Source organism: Cimex lectularius, unplaced genomic scaffold (assembly GCF_000648675.2).
Source record: "Cimex lectularius strain Harlan isolate CLEC.00 unplaced genomic scaffold, Clec_2.1 scaffold38, whole genome shotgun sequence".
Taxonomy (NCBI): Eukaryota; Metazoa; Arthropoda; class Insecta; order Hemiptera; family Cimicidae; genus Cimex; species Cimex lectularius.
This window is the reverse complement of record NW_019392638.1, coordinates 688,729-708,325: the sequence shown is the minus strand read 5'-3', so window position 1 is coordinate 708,325 and position 19,597 is coordinate 688,729. Positions and strand designations below refer to the sequence as shown.

General features: G+C 33.3%; 1 protein-coding gene across 3 annotated transcripts in view; it reads left to right on the top strand.

Annotated features, from left to right (window-relative positions):
- Positions 1 to 1,589: 1,589 nt before the first annotated feature.
- The window catches only part of LOC106670960 (carbonic anhydrase-related protein 10-like), a 307,401-nt gene continuing 289,393 nt past the window's right edge, over positions 1,590 to 19,597 (top strand). The window contains exon 1 of one of the 3 annotated variants that reach the window (XM_024227731.1): positions 1,590 to 1,755. The gene's annotated coding sequence lies outside the window, so the exon portion shown is untranslated. Of the gene's footprint in view, positions 1,756 to 7,349; positions 7,568 to 19,597 lie in introns of those variants that run through there. The other 2 variants (XM_014401668.2, XM_014401669.2) reach the window with 2 other exon arrangements.

The window sequence follows — 19,597 nt, the reverse complement described above, 5'->3', positions numbered from 1 at the left end:
TAATTTCGTCTTGAGTAATTTCGCCGTCCAATTTTAAGATCTTTTTTAAAAAGAATAATCAAAGTCAGGACGAGTCGGCTTCGCCAAGCCAATCATGTTTTAACCGAGTCGTAAGTAAATATTTTTCCAAGCCATATTGGACTACGGGGTGAAATAAGTTTTTATGCTTTATGATGTTGAAACAAAAAATTTAATAACATTAATTTTAAACAGCAATATTCGGAGAATCATAGAAGACGTTAAAAAGGATTTTATTTTTCTGCTCAGTTTACACTGTATCCTCTATTTCTAATAAAAAACAGTAAAAGTAAGTAATGAAAGTTATGGAGCAACCAAACACCCCTCAGACCAACACGTCAGCAAAGTCTGGCGGGTCCAGACGGCCGGTTATCATCTTAATCATCATTTCTTTAAACTAGTATAAAAACCCTAATCCCCAAATATCCTTACCTTACTCTTACGATAACCTTCTGCCCCTCACTCTGTCGGATTAAAATTAAACAGTGTACAGTTTTGAAAATAAAGTTTCTTCTTTTTTTAAAAAGTCTTCTTCGAGCGATTGCTTAACTTCAATGTCTAGCCAAATTAAAAAAAAAACCGTAAGAATCTAGCAGTATATTTTTCACAAATAAGCTGGATTTTGTGTGGTCGGGATGAAGAAACAAATCCATTTGATACTTGGAAGATTTCGACTTATTTTAAGGTCATCAACAGGACAAAATATGTCAACGCATTGCCATAATCAAGTGTTTAATAGATTTTTCCAATTTCTTTGAAGACCGACCCAGTCCCAGCATTGCCAAGGGCTGTAACACTGTTTTTAATAGATGGTTGTAGACATATTTAAGGTTTTGCTCTGATGATGACCCTAAAAAAGGTCAAAAGCTTGGCAGTAACAAAATAGTTGAAATTTATTTACGTTTTCGTAGTCAAGTGACTCAGTTATTTCTTTTCAATCAATTAATTATTCTTTTTAAGGTCTTGGTTCAGATAAAAAAGTCAGCTTCAGGAGTGGGATTCGAACACACGATCTTCGGCTTGATACGCCGCTGCTCTACCACTTGAGCTATCGTGACTTCGATCCACTCGGACACCAACTTCCCAACTCAACCTACAACCGTTCGAATTTTCCCTCTTTTTGCCATTTTCAAATGTCGTGTAATCGGATTGGGTTCTCAGCGACTTACGAAGTGGCCACGGGGAGCTGTTTCGTGAAGTTCTTCTTTTTTCTTTTTAAATATTAATCCATTTACGTTTTCGTAGTCAATTGACCAAGATACTTCTTTTCGATCAATTAATTATTCTTTCTAAGGTCTTGGTTGAGATAAGAGAGGATCGAAGTCAGCAAGTGAAATGTTGCTCTTGACACTGATTTTTTTATCTCAACCAACACTTTAGAAAGAATAATTAATTGATCGAAAATAGTTGAAATTGTTTCTTCATCCATCTTCATCCTATACAATGATTAAGATTATTCGTGATTAAAAAAAGTCAATACATCTTACATTTTATGACAAGCCATTTCATAAAGGCCGCCAAAGCGACATAAACAATCAATAAGGCAGAGTTCCAACGATTGAGGAGGCAGACGAGAGAATGGCGGCAGGCCTAAGGGAGAGCCACGCTGGATTTGGAGTTACTCAGGCGCTTGCAACTTTAGAAAGAATATAAAGTAAAAATAAAAGTGTGTGACGTTATCAAGACAAAAAAAACTGCTAGGGAAAAATTCTTGAGGAGTGGTGTTTGTTCATAAAGGTTTGTTACACTATACTATACAACTTGTCCAGAGAAAAGGAAACCAAAAAATAACTTTACACTTAATTACATTCTACCATAAGAAAATATTCCCTTTTCCTTACTTAATTAGTTGTAACCATTTATAAGATATATTCGTTTCATTAATTTGTTATCAATATAGGAACCTTTTATTTTTAACGGGTACAGACTTATTATTTTATTTAATTTTGTGTTTTATAACCATATTAATCCCACAACGTTATGATTTTAAACTAGTAAATTTTTCAGGTAGGGTTTTTAAAATTTAAAATTAAGCTTATTAACAAGAAGGAATAGCTTATTCATTTAAGTAAGGGTATTAAGCTGTTGATTCTATTCTTTTGTCACTGGTCATACAAATGGACTAATCTTTAAAAAAATTCTGATACCTAATACTTGTATGACCGCATACTCATAAAATAAATCGCAATGATATACTCTCAAGCCTGGAACGGTCTCGACCTTCTTCCCATTCTTCTCGTCTTAAGAGCAAAACGTCACATCAGACCAGCATAAATAAAACACCTTTATGTATGGGCGTTCCGCTGCTTAATCTCCAGAGAATTCAAGCAGCCCTGGAAAGTGCACGGGTAGCCGACTCTTCTCGAAAATATAATTTACATTCAAAAATAACTTTAGATGGAAAAAAGTCGAAAGGGTCAATTTAATGTATTACGAACGATATATTTCCTTAAAGGTTCGTAACTATTCTATGAATTTGGCCCTCGCTTTTCTACTAAAAAACTTTGTTCGTGTAGGCTAATTAATAAAACTATCTCAAAATATTAGTAATTCATTGAAAACAGTTTGTTAGCTGAATTTAGGTGAGTGGGATTTACATTTAAAACTCCTTAATTTATTTTATGTAAGTGACTTTGAGGACAAAAGGGGTATTTTTAAAAGAGAGGAGTGTCCTTTATGTAAATTTTACAAACACACCGCACTCAAAACACTTGTAAGATGGACTCGGGCGAAGGGGTGAAGTCGGAGGAAAGCAACTTGCCTAAAACCCTCCCTTAAAATGGCTTATAGAACCTAAATAAATACAATTAAAAATTGTCGCCGGATGAGTTTTTCCAAACCGGTTTCCTCCTTGGCAAAAAATTCGTGAGAAGGCACTGGGGGAAGGGAAAGAGAAAGGCAAGTGAATTAACGCCTTTTCGACAAGTCTGGATTGTCTCTGATTCAATTTGCCAGAGAGATCCCTCAGACTCCCAACCAGAACACAATTTTACGCCTTGTGAATTTTAAATCCACCTGTCATCCGCTTGAAATATTCCAAAGGGCGAAACCGGCTTTGCAAAAGAATGACAGGGCCTTACGCGGTTTCCCACCAATTATTACGATTGTCGTATTGCTTTGCTTGCACTTGTGGAATGTGATAAAAATGAAAATCTCTACCGAGGTTATTTTTGCAAGAATAATTTAAGGAACCACGATTAAAAAAGTGTCATTGGAAATATATTCGGCACTGAGCTTTAGGAGGATCCTTGGCGGTGTTTCCCTCAGGGCAAGGCAAAATTCCGAGATGGATTGGTGCAACTCGTTCCCGGAGGGGTTATCCGTCAATTAGGCCTTGTTACAACATCGCCGGCCGGTGGCACGTTCGAATTTTGTTGAAACGATTAAATAAACACTCCTTTGACCCAAATATAGTTTAAGAAGATACCCCGAGCAACAATTGATCCGTGTAATAATTAAAAAACATTTAAGCGCTCAATTATTCACCTTCTTTCGACCTTTTAGATCATGAAACGACAAACATTAGCGTGAGTGAGAATGAAGGGTGAAGCGTGACTTTCAGTATCATTTTTTACATTAAATTTTTTATAAAGGTGAAACTTACAAATCCCCCGTTCGAGAATAAATTCTTTTAGGCTTGACAGTTTAAACCATAAAATCATTAGTGTTTTACATTTTGGATTATACTATGAGCTGATTTTTAAACATAGCTTAGTTTAAAGAAAATTATTTACTCTACACCTATGGGAATAAGTTTTTTTCCAACTTTGTCTTTATTTGATTCGTGTGCATGATTGATGAACGAGTTGTGTCCCCTGCTTTATCGTTATTGATCATATTTGGGTCCGCTTATTCTAGCTATTTGCGCCCATCACAGATTTTGTAACACACAATGCATATTGCGACTCAGTTTAAAATCTGAAGGCTTTCAAAACATGAGTAATTAAACAACTTATTAATGTTCTTTACATTTGAAGTTGTAAAAATAAAATATATGTAATAAAAAAAGTTGCAAGAAAAAATTGTAATTGAAATTTTGCTTTTTCATTTGATTACATCGTTCAGAGCTGAAATCAGAATCAAAGCTGAATAATGAAACTTTCATCGGATATGCGATCGTCTATGCTTCGCTACATATTTCAAAGCTTTACTCACACAAAATTAAGTGAGTGTTGGAGTTACAACGAAATACAAATTTTGAAATTTTCCAGATGTGCATTATCTACTTAAGTGATTTCTAAGTTCTGTGGGGGTATGAGCAAGTACAGTTCAAAAATTTGAAACCAACATTGGGTCATATGGGTATTCACTCCAGTTTCGATGCGTCTATTCGCGTTTTGGCAGTTCCTCACTGAAGATAGCGCAATGACGAAACGTGTTTAAGTAGCTCCCTAAGCCGCGAGTGTAGACGGACCTAGTACGTTATTTGTTTTAACATGTGCTGGCGCAGACAGACATCTACATCAACTTCTGCTCCTCTCAGCAGAAGAAATTACAGGCCTATTTACCGGCATCTGCCGTCTTAACTACCACTTAAAGGAGATGGGTAAAGCAGAGACAAAAGCATGCACACTTTATAAAGAGGAACCAAAGACTCTTGGTCATATCCGTTGTGAATATAAAGCATTAGTCTGGTTACGGTACATTCACTTGGTAAGGCAACGTGTAACAGTTCAAAAGGTGACCCTTCATAGACAGTGTGATGAAAGTAGGTCAAAATCCTACTTTAGACCAAGTTTTGAAATTACTGAAGGGTACCGAACATATTTGTATTGAATAATAAACTTGACATCCAGGCGTTTTTTTGACGTTTATGGGGTGTTGATTTTAAAAATTCTTTCCTCTACTGCGACTTATATCAGGAAGCCCTACATATTATAACTATGTTTTGAAAAGTGCACTTTTTCCTAAGCCTAAGCACACTCCCCGGTGCCTCTTCGCGCTCTTTGTCGGGTATGAGAATTGCCTTGAATTAGACGTTCGCTGCCCACCACAAAAAAAAAATTACATTTATGTTCTGTACTTCCAGCACACCGGTGAGTCCTAGTTCCTCAAGGAATTTGATCAGTAGGACCGGTTTCAGTGCTTGAATTTCTTCTATGTACATCTCGAAAACTTCCTTCTACTGGCAAATTGTTGCCACTTATGCTTTTTGGCAGAAACTATACATACCCTGATGGGATATACCAATCATCTTCAGATGCCCATTCAGTCTCTAGTGTCATGTTGAGAATCCTATTTACTCCTACATGTCCTGAAACCCAGTAGATGGTGACTTTGTTTTACTTTTATAATCTATTTATTTTAGTTTTGCAATTCAGTATGATTAGCTATCAATGTTTGAACTTAGTGCTTTGATGGAACTTGACCTTCTGACGTGATAGCTGTATGTTCGTTTTTGTGCCCATCTACATTTGTAGAAATTACCTATTGGTCTTTTATTGTTAAACCGTAAAAGCTGTAAACTGTAAAAATCACCGTTTCATGCTACATCAAACGTTATCTCACCGACAATTAACAAATATTTATAATTATTATGATTTCAATGTATTGCGCCTTAACCAATGCGTATTTTGATGGATTGCGTTGATTGAAAAGCCAGTATCAACTGTTTAATCGTTAAATTGATCACATTTGAGTTCGCTTAATCTATCTGTTTGATCCGTAATAAACCGTTTTGGTTTCAAACAATGTTTAGCAAATCGTGTTCATATCGAGTCTTAGATAAAATAAATTTTTTTTAAAGCTTGGGAGATTTATGTGGAAATATAAGTAAAATTGTTTGAAAACTTGAAGGTTGTTTTTCTTGAACAATAGAATTTTTTGTTTTATGTATCTCATTCTTTTATTGCTCGGCTTGGATGTAGCTTATAACCTATAGTAGTACTATAAGTACTACTATAGGTTATAAAATTTTTAAGGGAATGAAAATCTTTTCAGGCCGAACCATATAATGCTAAAATTAAAATAAAATAAAAAAGTTAATTGACTGCGTGCAACCTGATTTTGGCAAGAAGCAATCTTAGGTAGGTTCTTTTGGTAGAGAATCGCTGACATAACGAGTTCTATTTCACAAACTACAAGATGAGCAATGGAGTGAATTTTTTTCATGAAAATGTGTGTTCTTTGGCGACCGGTTGTTCAATAATTTGTTGAAGTAGTGATGGGCGGTCAGGATTTGTCAGGATGCATTTTGTTTGCATTTTAGAAAAGCACCTTTTTTATTTTTTTGCCGATGTTTCGACCTTTATTTGGGTCATCTTCGGTGCAGTGTGGTGCTATTCTTGTCATGTTTGTTTTGTGTGTAATTTTTATGTGTGACAATAATTTCATGACACCACAAGAATAGACCACACTTTATGCTTGAAGATGACCTGAATAAAAGTCGAAACGTCTGCAAAAAAATGAAATAAGTGCTTTTCTATTATTCTTCATTTCACACTTCACTTCTTCAACAAATTATTGGTCAACCGGTCACCAAATAACACACATCTTTATGGGAAAAAGATCACTCACGTACTGGACGTGCACTTGTAAAATAAAGCTTGTTATGTCTGCGATTCTATGCCAAAAGGACCTTCATAAGATGGTTTCTTGCCAAAATCAGGTTGCACGCAGTCATATAACTTTCTTATTTTTATTTTTTATTGAAATTCTGGTCTGTTTGTTAATTTTTAGATCCAACTGTAGTGTTTGTTCCCTGGACAGGTTTTTCCCCATCTTCACACCATCAGTAAGCCCTTCTGTTATTTTGTGTTTATCGGGTGCAAATCAAATGAAATTATTTTGAAAAATAATTTATGTATGAATTAACATTGTTTAAGTATCTTCCGTAGGTTTTTTAACCAAATTTATCTTGGCGGTTGGAGAGGCGGTTGAACACAGTGTGGTAGTAATTGATTATTTTTGGGACTAATAAAACTGGTTTGACCTCCGCTCAGAATGTTTCGGCTTGAAACTATCCTTAGCTGGTTCTGTTGTTGTAGACTTTGTCGTTGTGTTTAAACCGGAAGATTAGCGGATCAGTAAGGGAATTTGTTTGGTGTTGTTTTTGACTTGGGTTCTTTTCCAAAGTTTTCATTTCTCCAGTTTCTTACTAATGTGAGTATGGTTTTATACTAATAACTTTTTAGCTTATTTTGTTTGCATTATTTTCAAAAATAGTATATCGTTTAATTTAGGAAAAGTTAAATTTATGTTATAAAATAAAGTTTAGGAAGGTAACAGACTGTTGAAAATTTGAGGATATTCATTTGATATTCACGATAGCCTCTATGCCATAAGTGAAGAAGTAAGTTGACAAGAAAGGTATTAATTGTCGGGGGTTGGCGCTTGCGCCGGGGGTGGCCCAGAAGGTTCATAAGGGCTGTCGGTGGCTGGGTCCGCTTAGTATCGGGCGGACGTCCTCCTCGGCGCAACCCACCCGCTTTTCCACCCGCTCCGAATCGAAACTCACGCACGATCCCGGCCACGTGTTCGTCGCATACGGCAAATGAGCGAGGGCTAAATGAAAATTAATTGACAAGACCTCCGCCCGTACACTTTTTAGGTACGTCATCAGAATTTTCGTTTTAACAGAAGGCAAAAAAAAAAAAATAAAAAAATAATGTACCTAAAAAGAAACAAAGAAAATAGTCGTTTTCGAAGACCCGTTTTTTTTTCTATTGAGTTTAATTTAACAATATTGTTTTAAGAAAATGCACAAGAACCGTTTTAATTTATAGGATATCAAATTTAAATACTCCTAGACGAATTTTCTGTAATCATTATAAATTTTCTACTCAGAAATGCCATGATTTATTCAAAATTACAAAGAAAAAAAAACAACAACTTGATTGAATATTTTCTTGTTTTCGTTCTCGTTTATACAAAATATTTTTTTTTCTTTTAACCGTATAAACACGGCGTATATTTTGTATTTTTTAAAAATGTGCAATTAATTTTTGTTATCAATTTGAATAATGTAATTTTGTCATTTCTAGTCATTTGGGTCTCCATTTCTACCCTGTTTTGATTTGACAGATGAGCAGACCAAAATGATCAGAAACGAACCAAAAATTCTCAAAATTTATCCAATAATGCCGATCACATGAGTGACCACTAAAACAAACAAAAAAGTTAAAGGACTTTATTCTTCTTTTTTTGTTATTGTTGCCCTTATTTTTCTTTTTATAAATGAAAAAAAAAAAAATTGGTAGGCCTTTCTTGAAAGTGTGGTTTTTAAATAAAATCATGATTCTGCAACGTTTCAGTTTATTCAGTTTCTTCACATTTTTGTTGAAATAACTTTTTATTTAAATTGTTTTTACGAAGTTAATAAGAAAGTGCAATAATAAACAATAAAATATGTCTTGAAAATGGCACAGAATTGTCGAAATATCGCAATATTGTGCTTTTTATTTAAAAACAAGTTAAGAAAAGTACTATTAAAAAGAAATCTTTCATCTGTAAAAGGATTTTCTTAATTTTAACAAAATGGTTAAATTGTAAAATTTTCTACTTGCATAGATGAACCCGTAAACAATGAAAAAATATTTTACAATTGGTTAATTAATCAAGTGCAAAAACACCTGTTTCATCATATAAACGCAATTAAACTTTCCTCTTATACTGTATTCATAACTAAGTTTTCATAGAAAAATTGTAATATAAGTGGGCGATAAAAGATTTGCTAATACGGATTTTTTTAAACATAGCAACTCCCACAAAATGCCAATTTTTTATAAAGTAAAGGAAAAATATAAAAAATTAAAAATAAATCAATTTAAGGAGTTTGTAAAAACATCAATTGAGGAAAAACTAAATTATTTTAATGAAAATAGTGTTTATTTAATTTCCTACACTGCTTTTGTGCTCAATTCTTTTTGAATTTCATTGACATCCAATTTCAAAAATTAATTGTGTGAGTTAGTTAGGACATAGACTTTTGTTATGCCAATAGGAAAGAAATGTTTTTTGTATAATTCATTTCGTTCATTTTGCATTCTCGTTTATCATTAATTTTGAACTTAACGATTGATTAATGGACTGCATTATATTTTAGACCTGACGAATTCCTCATTTATGTATTGCTTTCGTGAGAGTAAATTTCGAAAAAATAAAAATTCACGATGCCCATACATTTGTAATGTTATTTGAAGAGTCGTGTTCCTGAATTAGTAATACACAACTTTCAATGCCGTGCTTGGGTGGGGAGGATTGAACATTTTCAACAAAATTTTAACCTATCGCAAAGGAATTCATTTAATGAAGGCATTGCTGGAAATTTTTTGACGATAGACTTAAAATTAACATTATCACGTTGTTGTATTCGTTATAAAGCTAGGCTTGTTGGAATCGGCGTATACAAATGCGTAAATACATTTTCATAAAATAGTTAAAAACAAAAAAAAGCTTATACATTCACGCTAATTTTGTATAGCCGATAAAATAAAAGGAAAATATTTTGCGGTTTTTCTATTTTATTTTCTATAAAAAAGTTGGCAATAACGCTTTAATGCTTTAATTTATAGTGGTGCAACGTTACGCTTTTTTAAAATCGTAGAACTATTTTAATATATTTGATCTTTTTTATAAACGGTAAATCACGTTTCTTAGTAGAGAAATTCAACTGCATAAAAATTGCACCCGTATTATAAATTATTAGCCCGGACCATTTATTGTAAATAATAATAATTTATACGTTTCGCTAGTAATAAATCATTTAATGAGTCAAATATAAAGAAAATTGTAAATGGTCATTCTCTACCGTCGCAACCTTGCACGTTATGCAAATAAATGGCCGAGAATTTGTTCAACGATTGTAAATGTGAGGTGTGAGAAAACCCGACAGCTGAGAACTATAAAAAGCCACGATTTAACTGTGGACCGGTGTGTTTCCAATTGAGAGCACAGGTGTCTTTTTGACTTAATTGGTTGCAACATTGCATGTTTATTCAAAAGAGGCTGGCTTGCGAAAGGCAAATAAAAGGGTGAAGAAATTTTTTTACGTCTGTGTTTTCCCACGGATGCTATTTACGGACTTACAATTTCTTTACGATCAAAATCATGATTTTCATAAACCAACAAAATGCGTTTTTTTAAACTCAACTTCACTTAAAAAGATTACGTATTTTCTTTGAATGATATGTGCAGGTTCAGTGCAAGCAAACTGACATAATTCCCTAACCTTTTTAAAAAGATAGTTCCTCACAATTAACTGAATTCTGAAGACTGAACAACACACTCACTTCACCATTTATCGTTTATATTAATTTGATAGTCAATACAGTAACGGTTATAACACAATTAATGATACTACCTCCACTCACTTAAAATCAGCCAGCAAACAAAAACTCTTAAAACTTTCATGCTCAAAAATCAACATATCAATCTGGTTCAATTCCCAATATTTGAAATTAATCCTAACCCCAAAATTCTTTTTTGTCAAATTAAATATTAAAAACTGTTCAACTCTCTAATAATGTAAATGCCAAAAATCCATATTAAATAATGAATTACAGGAATTGTTCAGTCAAAGAGATACAAAACCTTTTTATCAATGTCCTTTACACATTAGGTTTGCCTCATTATTGTCTCCAGTAGAATGGGATAAATTCGATTATGATACGCGATCAAAAGTTAAATTTATCGTTGATGAAAAAAAGGATATTGGATATCAATATTAAAAACAAGTACGGTATACTTAAAAATAAAAATACTCATAAAGACAAAAAAAACTGCAATTCAATTTTATCCAAGGGTTATAAACTTAACAAACATGGAACTAAATAAAGAAAAAAACAATTTATGAAATAAAGACTTAAAATTTGTTCCAGAAACAAAATTAAATACAAAAAACTACTATCCTTTGGTTCATCGATAGCTGGTTGTAACGTAAATAGAACTATAAAATATGAATGTACTAAATTAATTAAACAAAACTTAGTATAGTTTAAAACTTAGTACTTTAAAACTTATTAAATCTAAATGTCAAAAATTAAATTCCACGTAAAATTAGATTTATTGATAAGGAGATAAAAAGTAACAACAACATTATTTTAGAAGCCGATAAAGGAAATAGGATAGTTATCATTTAAAGTCAAAAGTACTATTTCTAAAGTTGAAGAATTTTTAAACAATAACGAGTAAAGGATAAAAAAACCCCACATAAAAATTAAATAGAGTTCAAACAGCCATAAAAATTAGTGACTTTTTATTCTCTATTAATATATGACCAATATGCAGCTAAAAAACCCCGAAACCCCAGTGTTTTTCGGTAAGGTCAAAATTCACAAGGAAAACAAAACTGTACGACCAGTAATGTAATTTTATAATTGTCCATGCCAAAAACACGCAATTACAATTGATAAAATAATTAAAACACACCAATTTCAAACATACATTAGGTATTAACAATTCTTTAGAATTGATACAGGAATTAAATAACATCAGTATAACTAACGACTGTATTTTAGTGTCATTTGATGTTATTAAAAAAATAAAATAAAATAACTGTGAGTAGGAACTATTTTTTAAAAAGATTGAACAACACACTCACACCATCATTTATCTTTTCTACTTTCAAAAGTCCTTTAATTTTTGATAGATAATCAAAGATACCGTAAAGTACATAATGTAAAGTATCAAGCTTCTATAACTATTTATTTAATAGTTTATGAAGAAATTTTTATACTAACGTTGTATGAAATTTGAAATAACATTCAAAATTTTGTTTATTTACAAAACAAAGATTTTTAAAAGTTGTTAGTCTTATAGGATCCCGATTAGTTTTTACATAGATATTTGCTGCTCTAAAAGTATTTTTCATTCTTTTATGTGATTAGAGTTTAAAAAGTGATTTTTTTTGTTGCTTAAACATTTTTTCTCCTGAAGCGATAAATTGATTAAAGCATCGTTGGAAATGTTTACACAAACCCCTTGAAAGATTAATGCAGGATCATTCGAATTTCCCCATGAGCCCTGGAAAAACTGTATTGTTATACAAAATCAATTTTTCACCCTCGTCTCCGTTATTTCTGAGAAATGGGCGGCCAGCTTGGCGCACGTCTCTTAAATTTTCGTCGAATGTGTGGGTTGGCGAATAGTAGAAATAAACGCAATGTTTTGTATATGGGAAAGTTGTTACGTCACCCACTCTCTAGTTATCATTGATTATTTTTAATAGAAGTTTTCATTTAGTCTCAACAGAGAGTTCTCAAGAAGAGAACTGCTAAAAAAAAAAAAAAAAACAGTTGATTCTGTATTATTTTTGAGCATTTAGCTGAATTCGCTACAAGATTATCGAAATGGACATTTTACTTTGCTAACACTTGTATAAGCTGTTGTAAATGTCGCTCAGTGAGAGAAAGAGAGAGAGAGAGAGAGAGAGAGAGAGAGAGAGAGATGATTTAAAAAAAAAGAATTATCAATCAATTAATTACTCTTGGGTGTTGGTTGAGATAAAAAAATCAGTGTCACGCGCGGGATTCGAACCCATGACCTTCGGCTAAATACGCCGCTGCCCTAACCACTTAAGCTATCGTTACTTCAATCCTCTCGGTTACCACCTCTCCATCTCAACCTACAACCGATCGAATTTTCCCTCTTTTTGCCATTTTCAAAATTAGATTAAGAAATTTTTTTAGTAATTTTAAAAATTTCTAAACTACTATATTAAAATTGAAATGGTAAGTAGATAGAAATTGTTCTTTATTTTTTCATATCAAAGATCCGTTCATTGTTTATAAACGAAATTGTCGTTTAAATTGATGACAAAACGATTTCTTCAAAAGAAACCAAACAGGATGTGACTACTTCAAACAAGCAGACAGGAAAAAAAGCGTAAAATAGTAGTTAAAAAAAAAGGATTCGCCTTTGCGGGAAAATCCGATGTCAACTCGGAGGGATGGAAACGAATGTAAATTGGCAAATTAACCAATGTGTTGGAGGGTCGAGACTCGGGTAAAAATTGAGCGGGGCCCCATTTAATTGGTTTATTATAAAAGAGTTTCGGAGGAAAGCGTGTTACGTTCGGCCATGGAATCTCTATGAGAACGACTGTACATCGCTATTACACTTTAATTTTTGTAAAAATGTACATAATAATGCTAATGCTGACTTTAAGTTCGACATTGTAATAAGTTACAAAAAGTTCATGAATGTAAATTATACGGCTAATGGTAGAGCATTCGTGCAATAGAACGTGCACACTTTTAAAAAATAAACTCGTAAGATTTTTAATTTTTTTAACTTTTCCCCATGAGGTTTTTTAAAAAATAAATAGTTGATTTTATTTTTATAGTTATTGTACAGTTATAATTTTTTGGATGTTTTGGAAATTTAATGGAAAAAATAAGATGCTGATGATGGGTGTAAAACGGTAAAAAATTGAATGTAAAAACATAACAAAAAAATTACAAGAAAACCACATGAAAAAGTAAAAAAAAAACAAAAAAAAATAACAAGACTTTAAAATATCCATGTTACATAAATAACACAAAATTAACCACCCTTAAATTTTAATATATTTAGGTTTATTTATATTTTGCGTACCAAAAATTGCTTTGTTTGTAAAAATAAAATATAAAAAATAGAATAAAAATGTAAAAATATATTTGTCCCCTTTAATATCAAGTATTTCCACCTCTGGCACGTCCGTTAACGCCTTTCCGTTCCATTTATGTTCAAAACCTGAGGAATTGTTTCTCATTCATTAAGAACAAGCAATTTCCAATTCATTTAGGGTATCGGCACCTGGGTTTTGCCTCGTCGGTCCCAAATTTGTACCTAAATTACGACAAAATTTTACACCTTTATTGTACATAAACAAATCTCTTTGCTAAAGAATTTACCTGCTCTTTGGTGGTTTAAGGAATTGCTCATTTCTCTTGTTGGCTTATTATTTTTTTTAAAAGAATCGTTTTAGTACGATCAAAAGTCCTGTAGAAAAACATCTGAAAAATGTGTGCAATGCGAAAAGACAACAGTATTCAGTAGAAGCAATTTTATGTTCGAGCTCGAATTTTTCCTTGCTCCCAATTTACGCTGTAAAATATTACACTCGGATTCATTTTGCAGCAGGGAGTTGTTTTAGAATAGAAGGCAGTTATTGACACAAAGCATACATGAACGACGAAGTCTTCAAACAGTGTAAGGGATGATGAGCAAAACCCTCATACAGTTGATTCGCAACATTAAATAAAAATATTTGAAGCATTTCTAAAATCAGACTCATTCTGTGCAAGCTTGTAATTCAATATAAAACAAAATTAAAAATGTCTTTTTCGTCGGACGTACAAACGTTGTATACAGGGTGTACAGGACTACATTTTCTAGTATACCATCTATACTAATTCCCTAAACCCGCAAGGCTTGTGATGTTGTAGAAGTGTTTTGCATTTTTTAAAAATTGTCTAAAATTTTTAAAATTTTCATTTTTAAATTGAATGAATTGTCGACAGCATTTAGGTGGTAATGTTAAACCAATTTATCATTGCCTGTCATCATTAACTTGGATTGAGGTCAATAATTCACGATTATCTTAGTTTATCAAATTTAATGCTAATTATAACGTTTGAGAACATATTGAAAACATTTAGTAATAATTTATCAGAGGGTATGATTAATTTAAATCATTTGAAAAGAAATTGCATAAAAATTGAACGTCATTTTTTCAATCTTTTATGTCGAGAAATGTGTTTTTAAACATGTTTCTTCAAGTAGGTTTAACGTTTTAACGTTTTCCTTAATGGTAAACTTCAAGTGTTCAGTCTCCCTACTTACAGAAAATCTGAAGTTGCTAATTTCCTCAGGCGGTTTAAAAAAGTTGCATACGTGTTTTTTTAATAAACAGGGCAATTTTATGCGACAGTCGCTTTGGAAGGAAGGGATAGAGAATTAGTAAGTAGCACTTAAGGCGGTACAACACTTAGGAGACGGCGGTCCCTGGGCCTCAAGTTATGAAGAATCCCCGCATACACCTGTATACCCTTAAAAGGCCGTGTTTACAACTACCCGCGATAAACCTATTAAATTATTTATCATCAAAAAGAAAAGCTCGTCAAACTTAACATGAAACGAACTTTGTTTATATTTTTGTGAATAATGTACGGCTCACAAATTTCATAATAGTTTTTATTTTAAGGGCGTCATTACCAACCTAATCAAACCTGGTTATAGGCTTATTTCTGGAAAAACTGAAAGAACTTTCATTTTTTGCTTGTAATATATCTTGCTGGCCAATCATGTTTTTTTTTATGAGATCTATTTTTTTCACAGATTTTTTTTTTGTATCTGCTATATCAAAATAGGTCAAATTTTAATGTCTTTTCTTGGCTTTTGTGGGTCGCAAAGTCTTTACATACACCGTATTTCACACGAATTGTTCTTTTCAAAAAAGGTTGTTCAGAACAAAAAAATTACAAGAGAGGCAATAAACTTAGAAATAACAAGCAATGGAAAAATTACATAATTCTGGATGAAATTTGAGCCCCTAACGCTGCACTTGAAAGAAAGAAATATTTATGATATTTATGAAAATATGTTTATTAATATAGTTAATTTTTTTAAAATAATTTTTACTTCTCATCGGCGCTACAGTCCTTGAATGGCCCAGGCTTATAATGCAGGCCCAATCTCTCGTGCCCTCTCTGTGTTTCTCTAACGACCAATCTGCATCTTTCTGAGTTCGTCCACGACTTCGCCCAACCATCTCTTTCTAGGCCTTCCTCGCAACTGTTTACCTTCTGGCATAAAAAAATGCGAAAACTGAAAAAAACTTGCTTTACTCTCTTTCCTCCGGCATCCTTTCCACGAAGCCAATCCACTGGAGGCACTGCCTCTTTTTTATCTCAGCCACGATGTCAGGTTTCTGGTGCAAAACTTTCAACTCTCCAGTTGAACGAATTGGCCAATGCAAACTCCGCCAAAGTTCTTCCGGATCACTTTTCTTTCAAAACACCTCAAAACATCTCCTTCCGCACATGTCATGGTTCACGTTTCATTGCCATAAAGTACCACTGAGTTCACTGTCGGTCGACACACTCTCAATTTCAAATTTCTGCTTAGAGATCGGGACCTGAAGATCTTCTCCAAAGCAAAGTAGCACCGGTTTCCTACTGGAACTCTTGTCCGGATTACTTTTTTCATACCCTTAGTAAGCAGGCCTCCCAGATCGTACGCCTCTCCATTCGGTAAAATGGAGGTAGAATTGTCTTGCTCTTGACCTCTTGTGGAATGCATGTAAACCTTATTTTAACTTTTCTAAGCAGGAGGTTTTAGTTTGCTGCTTTAATTGGAAGACAATTGCAGGTGACGCGCACCAAATGCTTTTAGAAGTATGGTGACAAGGCTCCAACTAATAAAGCATATATGGAATGGTTTCGACATTTCAAGAATAGTGATTTTAGTCGCTCTGGACAGCCAAAAAAATTCAAATACAAAGAATTGAAGTATTACTCGATGAAGATCCGAGTCAAACGCAAGAGAAGATTGCAGAACGATTGGGAGTTATGCAACAAGCAGTTTCCATATAATTCCATGAGAATGATTCACAAGCAAGGCAATTGCGTGCCTTATGAACTGAAACCGAGAGAGACGTTGAAAGGCGATGTTTCACTTGCGAGTAGCTTATTCAAAGGCTGCAAAGAAAGAAAAGGGTTTTTACATCAGATTATGAATATGACCGGTCAATCTTTGCCTTCGTCCAGAACTTTACCACTAAAGCTGAATATTCGTGGTTCGAAGGTCACGCCTTGTATCTAGTGGGACCAAAAGAATGTTGTGTACTGTGAGCTGGCGATTTCATTACGGGCCATCAGTATAAGTTAGAAGTGAGCCGTGCATTACGAGAAAAATGGGCGGAATACGAGCAAAGACATGACAAAATTATTCTTCTGTATGATCACGCTCCGTCTCATGCCGCAAAAGTCGTAAAACATTATTTGGAAAGGCTCAATTGGGATATTTTACTGGACATTCCTCCTTCTGATTACTGGTTGTTACCACGGATGCAGCACGATTTGGCAGGTCACCGATTCACTTCTATCGCAGAAATCGAAAATTAGATCCTAACTTGGATACCCTCAAAAGACGAGAAATGTTTTCGAGTTGGAGTTCGAAAATTGCCCGAGAGATGGGAAAAAATAGTAGCAGCTATGAACAATACTTTGATTAATCTGTTCATTCATTTTGTTCTGAAATAAATGCATTTTTGACCACAAAAAACGGACTGAACTAATATGAATAAATAAATCTGATATGTGTGAATTTTGAACAAGTAATAGATTGTAAAACCATTTATGTTGGCGCGAATTATTTTCAAAAGGCACCTAGACTGCAGTAATTTTTTAAATAAAAATACTAACACAGTATTTATTATTAGACATAAAATGCATTGATTTTTAAAATTCAATACGCCGATAAACAATATAACCTGGTTTCCTTCAATTCACTGTTTTTCTTTAAGGGAAGATATTGACTTTGGAAAATATAATATTTTCTCCCCTCACTTGGTATCTTTCGTCTACTTATTCCCAAGCAGTTGTTTCACCTGGATCAGAAGTCTGTCTCGATATTTTTCATTTCATTCAGCCTCATCCCACCTCGCACTCCCTATCTGAGATGTTCCTTTTCCCGCTCATATCTGACCAGTTACGAGTGGAGTCACGTACTTCGGGAGCAGATGAAAAGGAAAAAGGATGAAGATCAGGAAAACCCCTGAGATAGACAACTGTTAAAGCGGACCTACGGCTGGGGCGAAGCGCAAATTAGAAATTGTATCGGAAACGAGAGCTTCTCGAGATTAAAGGGGGCCCATATCTACTTGTGCATTTCTCCTTTTTCCGAATGCACCTCAGGTCTGATATTTTTAAAACAAATAAGCAAAAACTTTACGATGGCACAGATTATGCCCTAAATTTATGCTAACGGGTAAATGACAAATCGATACGATTAAAGAATTCAGGAATTTGTCGCCCCCTTTGTCAAAATAAAAGAAGGCACGTGTAGAAACAAATTGTTTTAACTAATTAAGGTATTAAACAGAGTACGGTCGTAGTAACGTACTGACGATAATTGGATTACTCAATTAGTGTAATGACACAACACCCTTTCTGTCTAAACGGCCAGCCGAAAACTTTCTCTTTAGGCGATTATATTAACGTTAATCTCGTGATAAGAGACATGGGATATTTCAAACTGCCAGAATTTAACTAAAATGAAATATTGTCCGCTTGATCAAAACAAATTATGATTTAAAATTCCACAAAACATTTTTTATTAAATAAATAATAATAAAATTTTGCAGTTGAATAGTACACGCTTGTGAAACGTTAAATCACTACAGCATACAATAACATTAATTTATTTTCAATTTTTAAAAAGTTGACTGTTTCAAAGATTAATTAATAAGGACCCCCACAAGTTTTAGAGTATATCGTCAATCATAACGATTTATTAACATTTTACTCACGTTAATATTATAAATATAACGACAGACGATTTGTCGTATCCTACCGTATAATCCTAGTCTGCCTATTTTTGCAAATGATGTTTGTCAATCTCATTTTGACATTTCTTCATCAGCAAGTACAACTTCAAAAGCATTCAAACAAAATGGAGTTTACTTTTATTTGACAGATAATCACCAGATTTTTAAAATTAAATACTTTCAAGTTTACATATTTTGTGTCAGTACTCTAATCACATTGTCTTTCATTTACGTGTAGTTCTCACACATGAGCATGTGTAGGCTCAAATCTAAAATAATATAAGCCTAAAATTGCCATATTGCAGTACCACTTTTCTAAAATCTTTTTGATTGGTTACAACCGATCTTTTCTCTTAGTATAATAGGCATCGTTCGTTGTTGGGTATTCAGCGACCTCGTCCGTTTGTCGGAGGTAATCTTTTTCCCAAATGTGTTGCCAGATCTATTTTACGACACTTTGCCACTCAAATCACTCACCTGATTGGATCTAGAGCTTCTGTATATTAAAAAACCTTAAAATAGCGTCAATAGGCAATAAAACGCAAAATAAAATGTATAAATAATATAAATAGCAAATATATTATTTAAAAAAACATATAAGTTACGGAAAAAGTAAAAAAAGTTAGTTTCTTATTTTAATAATAAAACTATCAACTAAAATTATAGTATTAGTTTTAAATTAAAAAAATAATCAAACAGAGAAACAAGGGAAGAGCTCTTCAATGAATTAAGAAAAGAAAGAAAAGTTAGAATGAAGGTACAAATAATATATTCAAATTAAACTAAAAGTTCACTTGTGGAGTATTCTTGATTATGTGTGTGCGGGAAAGACTGATGAAGTCAGGTCCTCTTATGCTGCGGTGCGGGAAGATATTGGGCGTGCGGTCGTTGTGAATCAAGACGTAGAACATAACTGATTGTAGTGCGGCGGACGAAAGTAATAACAATAACACCTGTATTGTTGAACAGAACTTAACTATCGAATTCACAATACAAAATAATTTATACAAAATATTACTGCCAGAAACATCTAAATTTAAAGAAACGGAGCGTGTGTTATCTTCTTGACGGTTGAAACGCGACTGGACCAATTAACTGGACTTGACAAAA